This window comes from Mustela nigripes, chromosome 4 (genome assembly GCF_022355385.1).
Source record: "Mustela nigripes isolate SB6536 chromosome 4, MUSNIG.SB6536, whole genome shotgun sequence".
In the NCBI taxonomy this organism is placed as follows: Eukaryota; Metazoa; Chordata; class Mammalia; order Carnivora; family Mustelidae; genus Mustela; species Mustela nigripes.
Genome location: NC_081560.1, coordinates 16,499,315 through 16,513,128, shown reverse-complemented (window position 1 = coordinate 16,513,128; position 13,814 = coordinate 16,499,315). Strand labels below are relative to the sequence as shown.

Genomic DNA, 13,814 nt, shown 5'->3' with positions numbered 1-13,814 from the left:
ATTAGGTTTAGTCAAATATGGATAATAGACTTTAGAAAAAATGCTCAATGATTCTACAAATCAACAAGAAAAACAGAAAACACTCAAATAAGAGTAAGATAATAAATAGGGGTCAGAAGTCAAAAGAGCCAATTAAAAAAAAAGCATAGGAAAAATATTTAACATAGCTATTAATAAAAAAAATACAAGATAAAATGAGATAACACCTTTCCTTTAAAATATTGAAAACTTGAAATTAAATTCTATATAATAGTGGCACTTGGGTGGTTCAGTTGGTTAAGCATCTGACTTTGACTCAGGTCCTGATGTCAGAGTTTAGGATGGAGCCTCCCATTGGGCTCCATACTCAGTAAGGAGTCTGGCTGTCCCTCTGTCCCTCCCTGGCTAATGTGCATGTACATGTGTGTGTATGCATGCACGCTCTCTAATAAATTAATAAACTCTTCAAAAAATTCCATAGAATACATAAATATTTTATATAAACATAGTGGTTTTTTTGAAGATTTTATTTACTTAAGAGAGAGAGAAAGCACATGAGCAGGGAGAGGGAAAAGCAGACTCCCCACTGATCAGAGAGCCCAATATCATTTTTTTTTAAGGATTTTATTTATTATTTATTTGACAGAGAGAGATCACAAATAGGCAGAGAGGCAGGCAGAGAGAGAGAGGAGGAAGCAGGCTCCCTGCCGAGCAGAGAGCCCAATGCGGGACTCAATCCCAGGACCCCGAGATCATGACCTGAGCCGAAGGCAGCGGCCCAACCCACTGAGCCACCCAGGCGCCCGGAGAGCCCAATATCAGACTCGATCCCAGTACCCGGGGATCATGACCTGAGCCGAAGGCAGATGCTTAACTGACTGAGCCACCCAGGTGCTCCAAGTATATTGATATATTTTTGTGTACATATTCATCCTGGTGTTTGAAAGGAGGCAGTAAATGAATCTCTCTTATGTTTCTGAGGAGAATGATGAGTTAATTTGTAAAATGTTCCCAACAGACAACCTTTTATATATTAAGTGTATTTAAAATATTCATATACTTTGATCCCTGAATTCTACTTTTGGAATATATCCTAAGGAAACTATCAGATTTATATGAAAGGATTTATTTATATGCATTCTAATTACAACATTATGAAATAAAATATTGGAAATACTCTAAAAATTCAAATAAAGGTGGACAGCTGTTAAGTTTCAAACCTCCAAGTCTATTAAAGGATACTGGACAACACTGACAGTACTTTTTTTTTTTTTTTCCAAAGATTTTATTTATTTATTTTGACAGACAGAGATCACAAGTAGGCAGAGAGGCAGACAGAGAGAGAGAGGGAAGCAGACTCCCTGCCGAGCAGAGAGCCCGATGCAGGACTCGATCCCAGGACCCTGAGATCATGACCTGAGCCGAAGGCAGAAGCTTAACCCACTAAGCCACCCAGGCACCCCAACACTGACAGTATTTTAAATAACTTTTATTATGCAATACTGGATGCACAAGAAAGAATATCTGTCACATGTATGTATAATTTGATGCATTATTAAAAGTACATGCATGAACCACTTAATAATGTAAGTACTAGAACATTCTCAAATATCACTGAAGCTACCAGTAGGTAGCTACTGGACTTTTACCTGTTCAACTAGTATACAGAAACCTATCCCTAATTTCTTGGTTATGTTTATGGTATTACTGAAGTGTAAAATACATAAAGAAAAATGCCCAAATCATACATCTGCAGGTTTGAATATTATAAGTGGACATAACCAGCATCTAAATCATCAAACTGAACATAAGAAGCCTTCCCCAAGGAGGCTTCTACTCCTTGTGCTTCTCCCTAAAGGATTATGTCATTATTCTGACTTCTAATATCATAATTAGTTATGCCTGATTTTGAACATTGTATACATCAATTCACATCGTATATATACTCGTGTGTCTCTCACTTCTTTCTAAGCATTGTATGTGTGGCTTATCTTATTTCCAGAATGTTGGAGTAAGGTTTTCTGAAAATTTCTGGGCAAATTTCTGCTTGTATGGAAACAGTATGATCTTCTTGTTCCTGCAGTTCCCTAATACCATTTATTTAATGCCAGTTGTGTTATTGACCATGGGACAGCATCTTCATTGTGCAGCCCATGAATATTGTCTCCCAATGACTCAAAAGTGGTTACTGTGCTTCATTGATGATAACCACAAAGGTAAATATTATGCAGAGTACAAAGGAAAGTATAAACAATTATTTTTCTGGTCATATTAACTTTATGATTTGAGAGCATAAAACAACACCTCTCCAACCGCATCTTCTCTTGAACTCTTTAGGCTGCACTCCTAGAATGTGATCGCATTTTATGTTGTCCATACCCCTGCCTTCCATACACTGCCACCAATGGAGAAGAGAGGCAAAGACCCAGTGTTCAAAACAAGAATGGATCCCTTCATGCATGGAATATCCATCCGTCATTGAGCATGGTATAATCCTGACTGATGAAGGTATAACCTCACCACATCAAGTAATCAGAAAATCCCTTTGGCATTGTGGAGTAAACATCCTATTGCCTTCAGAGGTATTCGGCAAAGCCATTCCTTAGAGATTGCCTGGAACATGGTGCAGAACTTGTGAAGAAGGTGGATGACCTCCTAGGTACTGATGGTGGAGATCCTAACAATAAATATTGACTGCTGCCTTCCCTGCTGCCCTTGGCTGCTACAGACTTGAGGCATAACCATGGTCCAACACAGAGGAGTAAGAATCCACAAAGGGACTTATTCAGGGTAGGTCCCAAGGGCTTACAGCGGACCATTGTTAGCCCAGATATCTGAGCGTCTCCTGCCTTCTCTCATGGGATAAAAGTCATCCCAAACCAGTGTGTCAGCACTATTCTGGTGGCCCAGTCCCATTGGAGTATCTAGTCAATCCCATAGTCTCATTAGAGGGTCAAATACCTGAGGTGGAAGCAGAGTCTGTGGCCCACATGGCCCCTGATATTGACTCAGGGGACCCCAACTGGAGAGTACTACTGGCTCTGGCAGGCTTGAGCTACTGGAATGGGACTTAGAAAGTTTTGAGGTTGATGCTTCCAATTATACTCACCTGGGACCAAGTGTAGGCTCGAGGTGCACTGCCTAGAGAACACTGCTGGCCCTGGTGAGTTCCAGGCATAGAAAGTATATTAGAACATTTTTGGGAAGGCATTCCAAAACACGGGGATGCCCAAAGCATGGGGGCACAGAGCAGGAGCCCCTCTAGCACAGGTCGAAGAAAGATATTGGCACAGACCATTAGTTTACGAAAATCCATTTCCTTTTCTTCTAGGCAGACAGCAAGATTGCATTTTCCAGGTTTCCTTAGTGTTAGGTGTGACCCTGTGAGTTCTAGTTGGTGAATTGTTTATAAAGAAATGAGATATGCCACTTCCTGACCTAACCCATACACTTATAGGATATATCTCCAAATTCTCCAAATTCAGGATAGGCTTGGGAGCTATGCTTCACAGATGACCTACCTTGTCTTCATTTTCTGAATCATTTAGTGAAGCAGAACCCTCTAACCCCATGGCAGATTGAATTTGGAGAAAGAAATACACTTCTATTGCATGATACCACTGAGTTTTCGGAGCCTACCTGTTATAGTAGCTAAATTAATATGGTAATATTTTAAGGCTGTATGTATTTATGTCAGAATTCTTAAAGTTATTAAGATTAAGCCTGTGAAATAATTTAGAAAAGGGGATTATTGCCACTAAAGGCCAAAATAAGTTTATTGAGCATTGTGCCCTAAAATTATGACATAGCTGATAACATTAACTTCACATATAAGAGAAATACTATAGATGTAGTCTGCTTTAGTTTTACCAAGATTATTGACCATGTTTCTCATGGTCACTTTTAGCCACATACTTAAAATAAAAGGGTAGGAGCTATATCAACTTGGTGGAAATTTCTAGTCAAGTTCCAACACCTTTGTCATTGTTTCTCTTTTCTTCATTTTTAGTAGCAACTTGAATAGAGACAGATGAAAAATGCTTATCTAATTTGCAGGTGATGAAAATCAACCTGAGATAATATGATATGTCAGAATCAAGATTCAAAATGATAGACTGAAGAGATAGACTGAAATAGAGAAAATGAAATTCAGCAAAAATAAATATAAGTTATGGAATTGAGTTTTAATGTAATTTACCTCAATATGGCAGATATGGCTTGTTGTAAAGGGTAAAATTGAGGACATTTCTCTAAGGAGTGTTTCAAAATTCACAACTTGCCAAGAAGTCACTGAAATGGTACTTCAGTTGGCCTAAAAAAATCGCTCAGATAAAGATTAGGAGTACAGATAGATCTGGAACCTTTAAAACAGTGATTCTTAGTAGAGTTTTATTTTGTTTTGTCTTGTTTTTAAATTGTGGGTATATATGTGTGTGTGTGTGTGTGTGTGTATATATAATTTTTTAAAATAATTCCATGCTTTTGACATAGGAAGCATTACTACCCAGCCATGCTATGTATCCAATAATACATGAGCCAGGTTAAGACTTCAAAGAGTTTTCTTCTGTCATTTATTACCATGAAATGTCCCACAGGATATTATTATGGGCAAACGTTGTTTAGAATCACCTAGACTTAAAACCCAACTACAGTTAATATAAAATCTTAAAGTATGATTATAAGGTGTTAATTTTTCAGGTATATACTATGTGTAAAAAGGGAGCTTATATTTTGGTTTTTGAACAGAACTTTACTGGTAGCTATCTACAAGTTCAGAAAATTATGTCACTGCTAGTCATACTATTCACTTCTATATCAGCTGACTTTTGATGTTGGTGTATTAATGGAGATTTTACGTATAGGTGCAATCATCTCTTTTCTTTGTTATGTCTGCCATTTAATCTTTTGCATATTGAAGTACACATTATATGCTGCTCTTTTTTTTTTAAAGTCTCATTTATATTATACTTAGGATTTTAACTTTTTTTAAACTATCTTTAGAATTCTTCATTTCATTAAGGTTTTCACAAAATACGTAACTCAAACATAATTGTCTATGTCTACTCCAAAATAGAATAAAATATGTGGTTAGCACACAAACTTAATGATCTTTTTCATTCTTAAAAATATAAATACTAACAATGTTCAAGGCTCTACAATTTTCTTCTCTATCTATGTTACTTTTTAAGGCTTTAAAGCTTTTAATGAGTACTCTACTTGTCCTCAGGGTACAATGCCCACAGGCAAAGAATATGGATACATTCCTGGGGGTGACACATACTGATCTATGTTGCCTCTGCCTTTTAAAAACTAAACAACCAGATGTCCTCCAACAGTTCTCACACTTTCATTAAGTATCTTTCTACTACAAAATAATAATAGAAAGGGGTTAAGTTCCCAGTAGCATTCAAGCTCTCACGGATCATTCATGAAGGGAGAGAAAGAAAACCCTGGTTTCTTCCAGGATAGAATTGTTTCCTTTTATCCAGAATAACCCCATTAACTGATATAGTGTATATATGTGTGTGTGTGTGTGTGTATTTATTATTATTACTAATATATATTATATATATGTAAAAGATTTATTTATTTTAGAGAGAGCGAAAGTGGGGAGGGGCAGATGAAGGAGAGGGAGAGAGAGAATCCCAAATAGACTCCCTGATGAGCACGGAGCTTGATCCCACCACCTTGAGATCATGACTTGAGCTGAAATCAAGAGTCCCACGCTCTACTGACTGAGCCACCCAGGGGTGAGCTGCCCGCCAATAACCTATGTAGTTTAAACGCTAGGTTATATCAAACATTTTTAGATTAAATCAGGTTGACATAAAGGTAATCTTTTGGTTGGGTAGTTCAGAAGAGGTTAAAGTTTAGAGGAAGTTCATGTTGGTAAAGTACCACCGAAAGTACATCCCCCATCAAGCGTCATTTCATTTGCCAGCTTTGGGGGCAGAGCCAGGGCCCCTGCCTTAGGAATGAAATCCGAGGCAAGAACCTCCAGCACACAGCTGACTTACTCCTGGTTTTTCCGGGTTTGAGCTTGTTGCCCAGCTTTTGCTGCGCAGTGAGGAGCACTCACTTCATTTTCACAAAATGCAGGTAATCCTGGAATTGGTCCTTTTAAAGGTAGTTGGCCAGGATGTCCAACCTCCCACATTCCCTTTCACCTAGGTGGCCACCGCTCTTTCTGGAAACGCAGCCCCTCCCTCTATGAGCCCAGGGGCCCCCCTGGGTTGGCCTCTGCCGAGACCCCCACCTCGTACACCTCCTGTGGCTCGGAGCAAGAGGCCTTCTTCTGCTGGGTGGGGCCAGGGCGTGGGGGAAGGGTGTAGAGCGCAAGCTCGGTGCAGACCCTCTCGGTGGTGGGGGGCGGGGTCGGCCTCACCTGGGTCACGTGGTGCAGCTCACGCAGTACGCGCTGCGAGGCAGAAGCCGATGGGCACCTGGAGCTGGCGCGTGAAGAGAACGTGAAGAGAAGGTGGTCCCGGGGTCCCGGGGTGCCTGGGCCTGTGCGCCCTTAATGCTGTCCTGGTCAGCGCGACCGAGCGCTCGTCAGTGCGGGTGACTTGGCGCGCGGGCCTGTGGTCTCGTCACAGGGCCTCCTCCTTCCTTCACCGAAGAGCTGACGGTGGCCCCCGCGGGGCAGCCGGTGAGTGTCTGGTCTCAGGATGGGAGTGGGGCGAGGGTGGGGGACCAGGCCCACGGCCAGCACCCCTCCTCGGCTGTTGAGCACATGGTTGCCAGGAAACTTCTTCCTGCCTTGGCTCCCGTTTTTGAAGTGTTGCTCTCCATTGTTTAGGGCTTCAGTGGGTTCAGAGAACCACGGCTCCTGTGATCAGGAACAGCTTTCCTTCCAGAATTCTCAGTGTGGGTGTGGACTGCGTGGGTGGGCGGGCATCCAGGTAGCCCTCCTGCGCTCCCCCTCCTGGCTCTGGGCTGCCTTGCCCTCTTCGACTTCTAGGAATGTTCTGGAAAGAGGAAAAGGATGACTTGGCCTTGCTAAAGTTGCTTCACAGGTTCTGGGCCTAGGCCTTCTTTCTCTAGCCTTTGCAGGTCTTTGGGGAAATCGACCTCCCGAGGCTCTGGATGCCTGGAAGTTCTCTCATCTTCACCCACCCACCTGAGGGGGTGGGAGGCTGTGGTAATTAGAGTATGAGTTTGTGCTGTCGTTGCTCTTTCTCTCACTGGGATATGAGTCGCCTTGGAGAGGGGTGGGATGTCTCTTTAGAGAGGTATTCTGTTAGTTTTCAGGTACTGAAGAGAAATGGCCCTGTAACGGGTACATTTGGCTGAGGTTTCAGGCTTCTCTGCTGAGGACATTGAGTCATGTTCTAGGGGCTCATCGAAGTCAAACCCAGGTCTGCTGGATCCATTTCGGTTTCCATTCCCATCAAGAGTAGCCATCTGGGACGCCTGGGTGGCTCAGTTGGTTGGACGACTGCCTTCGGCTCAGGTCCTGATCTCGGAGTCCCGGGATCGAGTCTCACATCAGGCTCCCAGCTCCATGGGGAGTCTGCTTCACTCTCTGACCTTCTCCTCGCTCATGCTCTCTCTCACTGTCTCTCTCTCAAATAAATAAATAAAATCTTTAAAAAAAAAAAAAAAAAAGAGTAACCATCTTGTCCTAAGCTCCCTGAGGGGCTGTATCCAGTTTATATCCAGTTTATATCAGTTTCTTTGGCCAGTGCAAAGTAGAGCGTGCTCTTAGTACCCATGGAAGGCTGGGGCACCTGGGCAAAATGTGGCTTCAGGGAGGGTACCAGGTAGGTGCCAGTCAAGCTCAGAGTTGCAAAGGCTGCAAGCTGACACTGTGAGCTGGGACAGGGATGCACCCCCTTCAAGAGGCAAATTGTCAGTGACAGTCTCCAAGGAACTGGGGAACTGCTGGCTCCACGACAGGGGTGGCTCTCCCTTGCCCAGAGGAACAGTATGCCATTTATCCTAAGCCCAACCATTTGCTGATGCTCAGACCTCCCTGCCTTGGAGAAGCAGGGCTGAAGAGTTCACTTCACAGTCCACTGAGATTCCCTTTAGGGGTTCATGCTGTCTTGACATAGCACGTGTCTGGTGTTGTATCCCCTGTAGGAGGCAGCCTTGAACAGAAGTGATACTGAACACTCCTGGCTAGAGATGTGGGGTGGGGGGAGTGGGGAGTGGGGGGATGGGGATGGATGCTTAAAGATGCTGGATAGAACTGGGAGAAGGAGCTATAAAGGGAAGTCTCACTTGTTACAGAGGTGCCTGAGCTGGTCAGTGCTGCTGGTGGACTTGTCAGGGGAAAGAAGATGGCGGGTGGGTGTCCCCCACTATTCCAGGCTCCCCATACTCTCCTGGGAACTGCAGTGTCCGTGTCCTACCTCACATTATCACAGTCATAGTTGCAGAGGAGCTGAAATGGTAGCTTTGGGGCCAAGGAGTGCAATGGTGCCCTGAGATGTTTAACATCATGCTGGCATCAGGTTGGTTCTCCCCAGATTTGATTAGAGTGTCGAGTGTGAGGTCAGCCTGCAGGTTCACAGCACTTTTGCTTCAGCAAAAGCTTTGCTCCTCCTGATCATGCTGCTTTCCTGAGCTGGGGTCAGAAATGAGGTGCTTTGGGCTAAAGTAGTCAAAGGTGACAGTGTCTGCAGGCTCAGATCTGCACATGCAGCTCATCACCTCTGGCGTGGCCATGGCCATCCTCAGAGCTGCATGGGGCTCCAGGCCAACTGAGTTCAAACCTTGCTGCTGCTCGGGGGCTTAGCCACACTCAACCATACTGTAGGCCATGCTGTGCCTATAGCAGTTATGATGCGCAGGTCGTGGGGGCAAGGCTTCAGGGGGATGAATCCAGATACAGTCAAATATTAATTATTTGAAATCATTTTTGCAGGTAGATTAGTTTTCTACTAATGAATTTCAAGGATTATAAAGGGGGCATTACAAAATTTGTTATAAAAAGAGGTGTTGAATCATATAGGTTCAAAAACCACTGTTATAAATGTCTACATCTCACCTAAAAAGGTTTGATAGTCTCTAGAATTTAGAATTATAGTGATGGTTTGTGAAGTGTTAATAAGGTATTTAGAATATAGCCATTTAAGGAAAATGTCAGATATCTAGAGGATGTGAGAGGAACTTTACTGAACATATGTTATGCAGCAAGTATTATGCTTATTTATTGACCTTTTTATATCATTTTGAAAAATGGTTATAGTAAACTGTTTAGGTAGATATTTCTCCATTTAAAACTGAGGAAACTCAGAGCATTACAATAAACTGTTTAGATAGATGTTATTTCTCAATTAAAAGGCATAATAGCTGTCTCCAAACCTGAGAGGGCTAATGTTCAAAAAGAGTAGGTTTTACCTGGGCCATTCCAGAGGCTATAAAGCTTGGAATAGTGAAGAGAAATTAAATAGCAGTAGATTTTGGCTCAGTTTCAAGAACTTTATCAAAACTAGTTCTCCCTCAAGAGAATAGACAGCCTCAGGAGGTACTGACTGGAAAGGGTGTCAGCAAATAGTAAAATTTTGATTATCTTGGGTCACAATTGAAGAAAGATTTTCTTCATTTGTATCAAGAGGTTAACACAGTTTTGTTTTGTTTTAAAAGATTTATTTATTAGAGAGAGAGGCAGGTAGGGACAGAGGGAGAGAGAGAATCTCAGGCAGAGCCCTCAGGTGAGCACAGAGCCCCACATAGGGCTGCTCCCAGGACCCATGAGAACATGACCTGAGCTGAAATCAGTAGTTGGATGCTTAACCAGCTGAGCTATTCAGGCTCCCCCAGATGTTAACTCAGTTTTAACTCAGATTCAGTGACTCTTCTGAATTATTTTGTTCAGCCTTCTACATGGAAGTCCCTTCTGTAACACCCTGACATGTAATCATAAAGCCAGTAGGAGCCTATTATCTTCTGTGTATTCTTGTCTGCTGTTAATTCATAAAAATTTCCAATATTTTATTTATCCTTGATTCCAACCGTAAATTCTTTTTTGGAGCAATGAGGCAGGGAAACATGTTTCCCCAAGAAGTTCATGCCATCAGAAGACAGCATAAAGGATCAGGAGGATTTTTCTTATATTGATATTTTATTTCTATTCATTGGATCTTTAAGTGTATGAAGATGGTGGTCATGTTTTCAGGTTGTCTTTGATGATGAGCTAGTGTTCATTTCATCTCACTTACTATTAGTTGGCCAACCCTTTCTTGAAGATATTTTAGTTTTTAAAAAATTCCTTTTATGGTATGGGCACCAAAACAAACATAAGTATGTATACCATCTTCATGCAAACTTTAAGGAGCTTTTTAGCTCTGATTAGCATCTTGGCTCCTCTTTCAAAAAATCTAGTAAATAAAGGGGTTAAAACTCTAAAGTATAAGAAAAAATCAGTTATAGCAAATCAAGTGTATGTTACATACTGAGGTATAATAAAAAAATCTTCTAATGATTACTTTCATGATGGATTATTATCCAACACAGCTACAAAGGTCTTGGGCAGATGAAGATGATCTTTTTCTCCAAATGGATCAGAACATGAATTTTAAAGGTTCGGGGCTTTTCAACTCCAGGACGGTCACGGGAGTCACACCTTGTAGCTATAATGGTTATAAAAGAAAGCAAATAAAAGAAAGAAATTTTTGACAAAAGAGTCAGTGGTGGATTGCCACTGAGTTGCCCTGGACTCTGGTCTGTAGATTTGACCTCAGTGTTTTCAGACTTTTTATATTTCACTGCCTTGAACCTTGTTGACATTTGCTTGTTTACCGTGCTTCTTGCCTGCTTCTACATGATAAAGTAAAAAGGAACATAAGTGCCTTTTCAGTTAAATATAGATATAAACTATATAAGGGGCATTTGTGGGAGGATAAGTAGTACAAGTCACTCATTTGGAAAAAAGAATTTTATAATTGTAGGCCAAATATTTAGGTTAAAAAATTACCAGTGTCTTGAGTTTCTAACTTGTTACTGGCACTCTAAAAATCAGTGGAACTTGTCATAATGTTCAGAGATAATGGCTACTCTCTGACAGCAATAGAAAGCAATTATATTTGTATAGCAGTAAATTTTTTAGACTTTAAAGGAATTATTTCAGTATGAATATATTAAAGCCTTAGAGGAGAAGACAATTTGAGATCCCATATAAAGCTGTGATTATTTATTCTCATCATTCTATGGCCAGAAGAATTAAATGGTTTTCCAAGCTCTACACCTCTTTAGTTCATATAGATTGACCTAAAAGTGACAACTTTAAATAACCTGCCTGATTCTCTTTCCACAATTCCATATAATTATGAGATGTTGGAACAGGATTCATATATGTTAGTCTGTGCTTTATATACCTAGCAAGATACAACTCAAAGACTGTGTTATGGGTGTGTTGAATGGGATGGATAACAAATGTTTTCCCCTAACCTAAATTTCCCAGTGGGCATCCCTTAACATGAATCTATTCCTTGTCCTTCTACTCCCTGAGTATGGTTACTCTTACAGAAAAAGTATTAAAATGTCAATTGAGAGAAAAATGAGGTCTTTGGAAGAGTTCTTCCCATTGTTATTAGAGCATGGAATTATTAGTAATTTAGCTAATTGGACACAATGAATGCTGAAAAGATATGTGTACCTCTTTTGAAGGGTGAAAGATATTTATTCTGATAGGCTGATGAGGTCAAGTTTCAGACAGTGCACAAAGTGGGAAAATTTCAAAATTACCGATAGTTAGAAACCATACTGCCTTAGAAAATAAGATATTTTATCCTGCTAGGTATGTATGAGTGACCTGAAGGGGATATAAGGCCCATGGCAAGGCAAAAAAATAAGTATCCCAAAGGCTTCCCTGGGAAATTGAGTTGTGGGTTTGAAGCCATGAAATGGGAGTGCAGCTGATTTAGGCTGTGAAGTATTTACTTAATCCGCAATGTTGCCCAGAGAAGACCTTGGAGTTTCAAAGCCGAATCTATCAAAGAAACCAACACAAAACAGGTAGACTAAACAGCCTCGCACCACCTTGCTTGTATCCATAAATATCAGAGCAAACTTTATCTGAGCCTCGGCCTCCAGCCTACTTGCAAATGATGTCATTATGCAGACCTAGCTTTGGCATGAAGACATAATTAGTATTCAGTCTGACAGAAAACCATTTCATTTAATTCCACTGGCTGAGATCCAACCGGCAGTATATATATGACAGCATACGAAACAGGCACTTTGGGTAAAAGCAAGCTTGGCATTAGTACGCTGAACAGTGACCTGGAATGGGAACAGGGACAGAGCAAGGTTGGAAGGAGCAAAGGAACAGAGGGAGTTGTCATTCCAGTTCAGAAACCCACTGAGTTCATGTTTTCGATGCAAAGAATGAGGGTTATTTAATAAAGATTCATATGCCCTGTTAGTTATCTGTCTATGAACAGATTTATGAACATAGTCATGATTAACTTTTAACCTGAAAAAATTACAGAAATCCTCATAGGGATTTACCTGGAATGAGAATCTGATCCCACATGTTAAATGTCTTTTGCAATAGGAGGATGTATGCTGTCTCTTTAACATACTAGTTCTTTCTCTGTGACCTCTAGCATTTTGACTTATGTGGGAACTGTCTGCGAAAAGTATTTAGCACAGAGATTACAATTAACCAATGATGACATTTAATGCTCCAGATGCATCCCCATGCTTCTCTTTCCTGTTCTGTGTCCTGGGACAGTGACATGTATAGACTCTATCCTTAGTCTTCTCTGTCCTATGGCTTCTATTTGGATTTTATCAGTAGGGGGCACCAACAAGAGATTTGGAGATTGAGAAGAAATTCCTGCAGGTTCCCTTTGGGTAGACTCTGCCCTCTACTGAAGGCTATAATTCCTTTAAGGTGGCCCTCTTCTCAGAGTACTATCTCTGAGTTCTGTTAATTACTCCTGTCCCTGGTCTTTTTTAAGACTAAGAGTTCTCAATAACCTGTTCTCAATAACCCTGGGGTACTGCATCATTGTATTTTTCCCCCCTAAACCTTGCCCATGGCTTTGAAAATGGCCTTCATTAAACTCACCTCAAATTGTCTAATTTTGGCTTTTCATCTGTTTCCTGATGACTATTACTGACAGTTACAGGTTCCGACATGCCTGGACAAAAGTCAGAATCATCCAGAGAACGAAAAGGAGAATGTAACCATAGAAGTCTAGGAGACTGTTGCTTCACAGGAATGGAAAGTAGTAGAATTAATTGGTGGGATTTTGAATGGAAAGGAGTCTCTGATGTCTGAGATCACTGTTCATTGTCCTGAAAATCATGGGCAAGGATGTTTCTATAAATTTATCACTAGTAGAAGATGTGCTTTGATTTTTGCTACCAATGTAAGGACAGATTAACGTCAATTTATAGCCTTTTTTATTTATATGGAATATAAATTATTTATTTTATGGAATTGATGGTCATGAATGAAAATAACAGTTTTTACTTGATCAATGTGAGAATCAAGCTTTCCAAAATAACCTTACTTACATCCTTCTCAGGCCCCACATCCCAGCATTACCATCCATGCCAACACCTTTATGCAGGGTGAATAGTGATTAGTAAATGGGAGTGGCCTTCTGGCTCACTTTTTTGATTTTTTACCCACTCTCATTACTTTACTCTTTATTTCCTCATTTGTAAATAAGTTTTATTTATTGATTGAATAAACTTTTAATTGACTCATGCTTTTTCTTTCTTACTTTAGTTCTTTCATCCTCTTTCTCATAAATATTTTTGATACGAAGTAAAAGAGAGGAGGTGAACAGGGGAGAGAAGAGCAGGCATATATGAATAGAAGGGGGGACAGTTTATTGTGAGAGGATTGAACAAAGTGAAGCAGGTGCTGA

General features: G+C 40.9%; 1 pseudogene; it reads right to left on the bottom strand.

The window, feature by feature from the left end:
* Positions 1 to 6,774: 6,774 nt before the first annotated feature.
* On the bottom strand, positions 6,775 to 13,074 carry LOC132016255 (protein Shroom3-like; annotated as a pseudogene).
* Between the last annotated feature and the right edge of the window lie 740 nt (positions 13,075 to 13,814).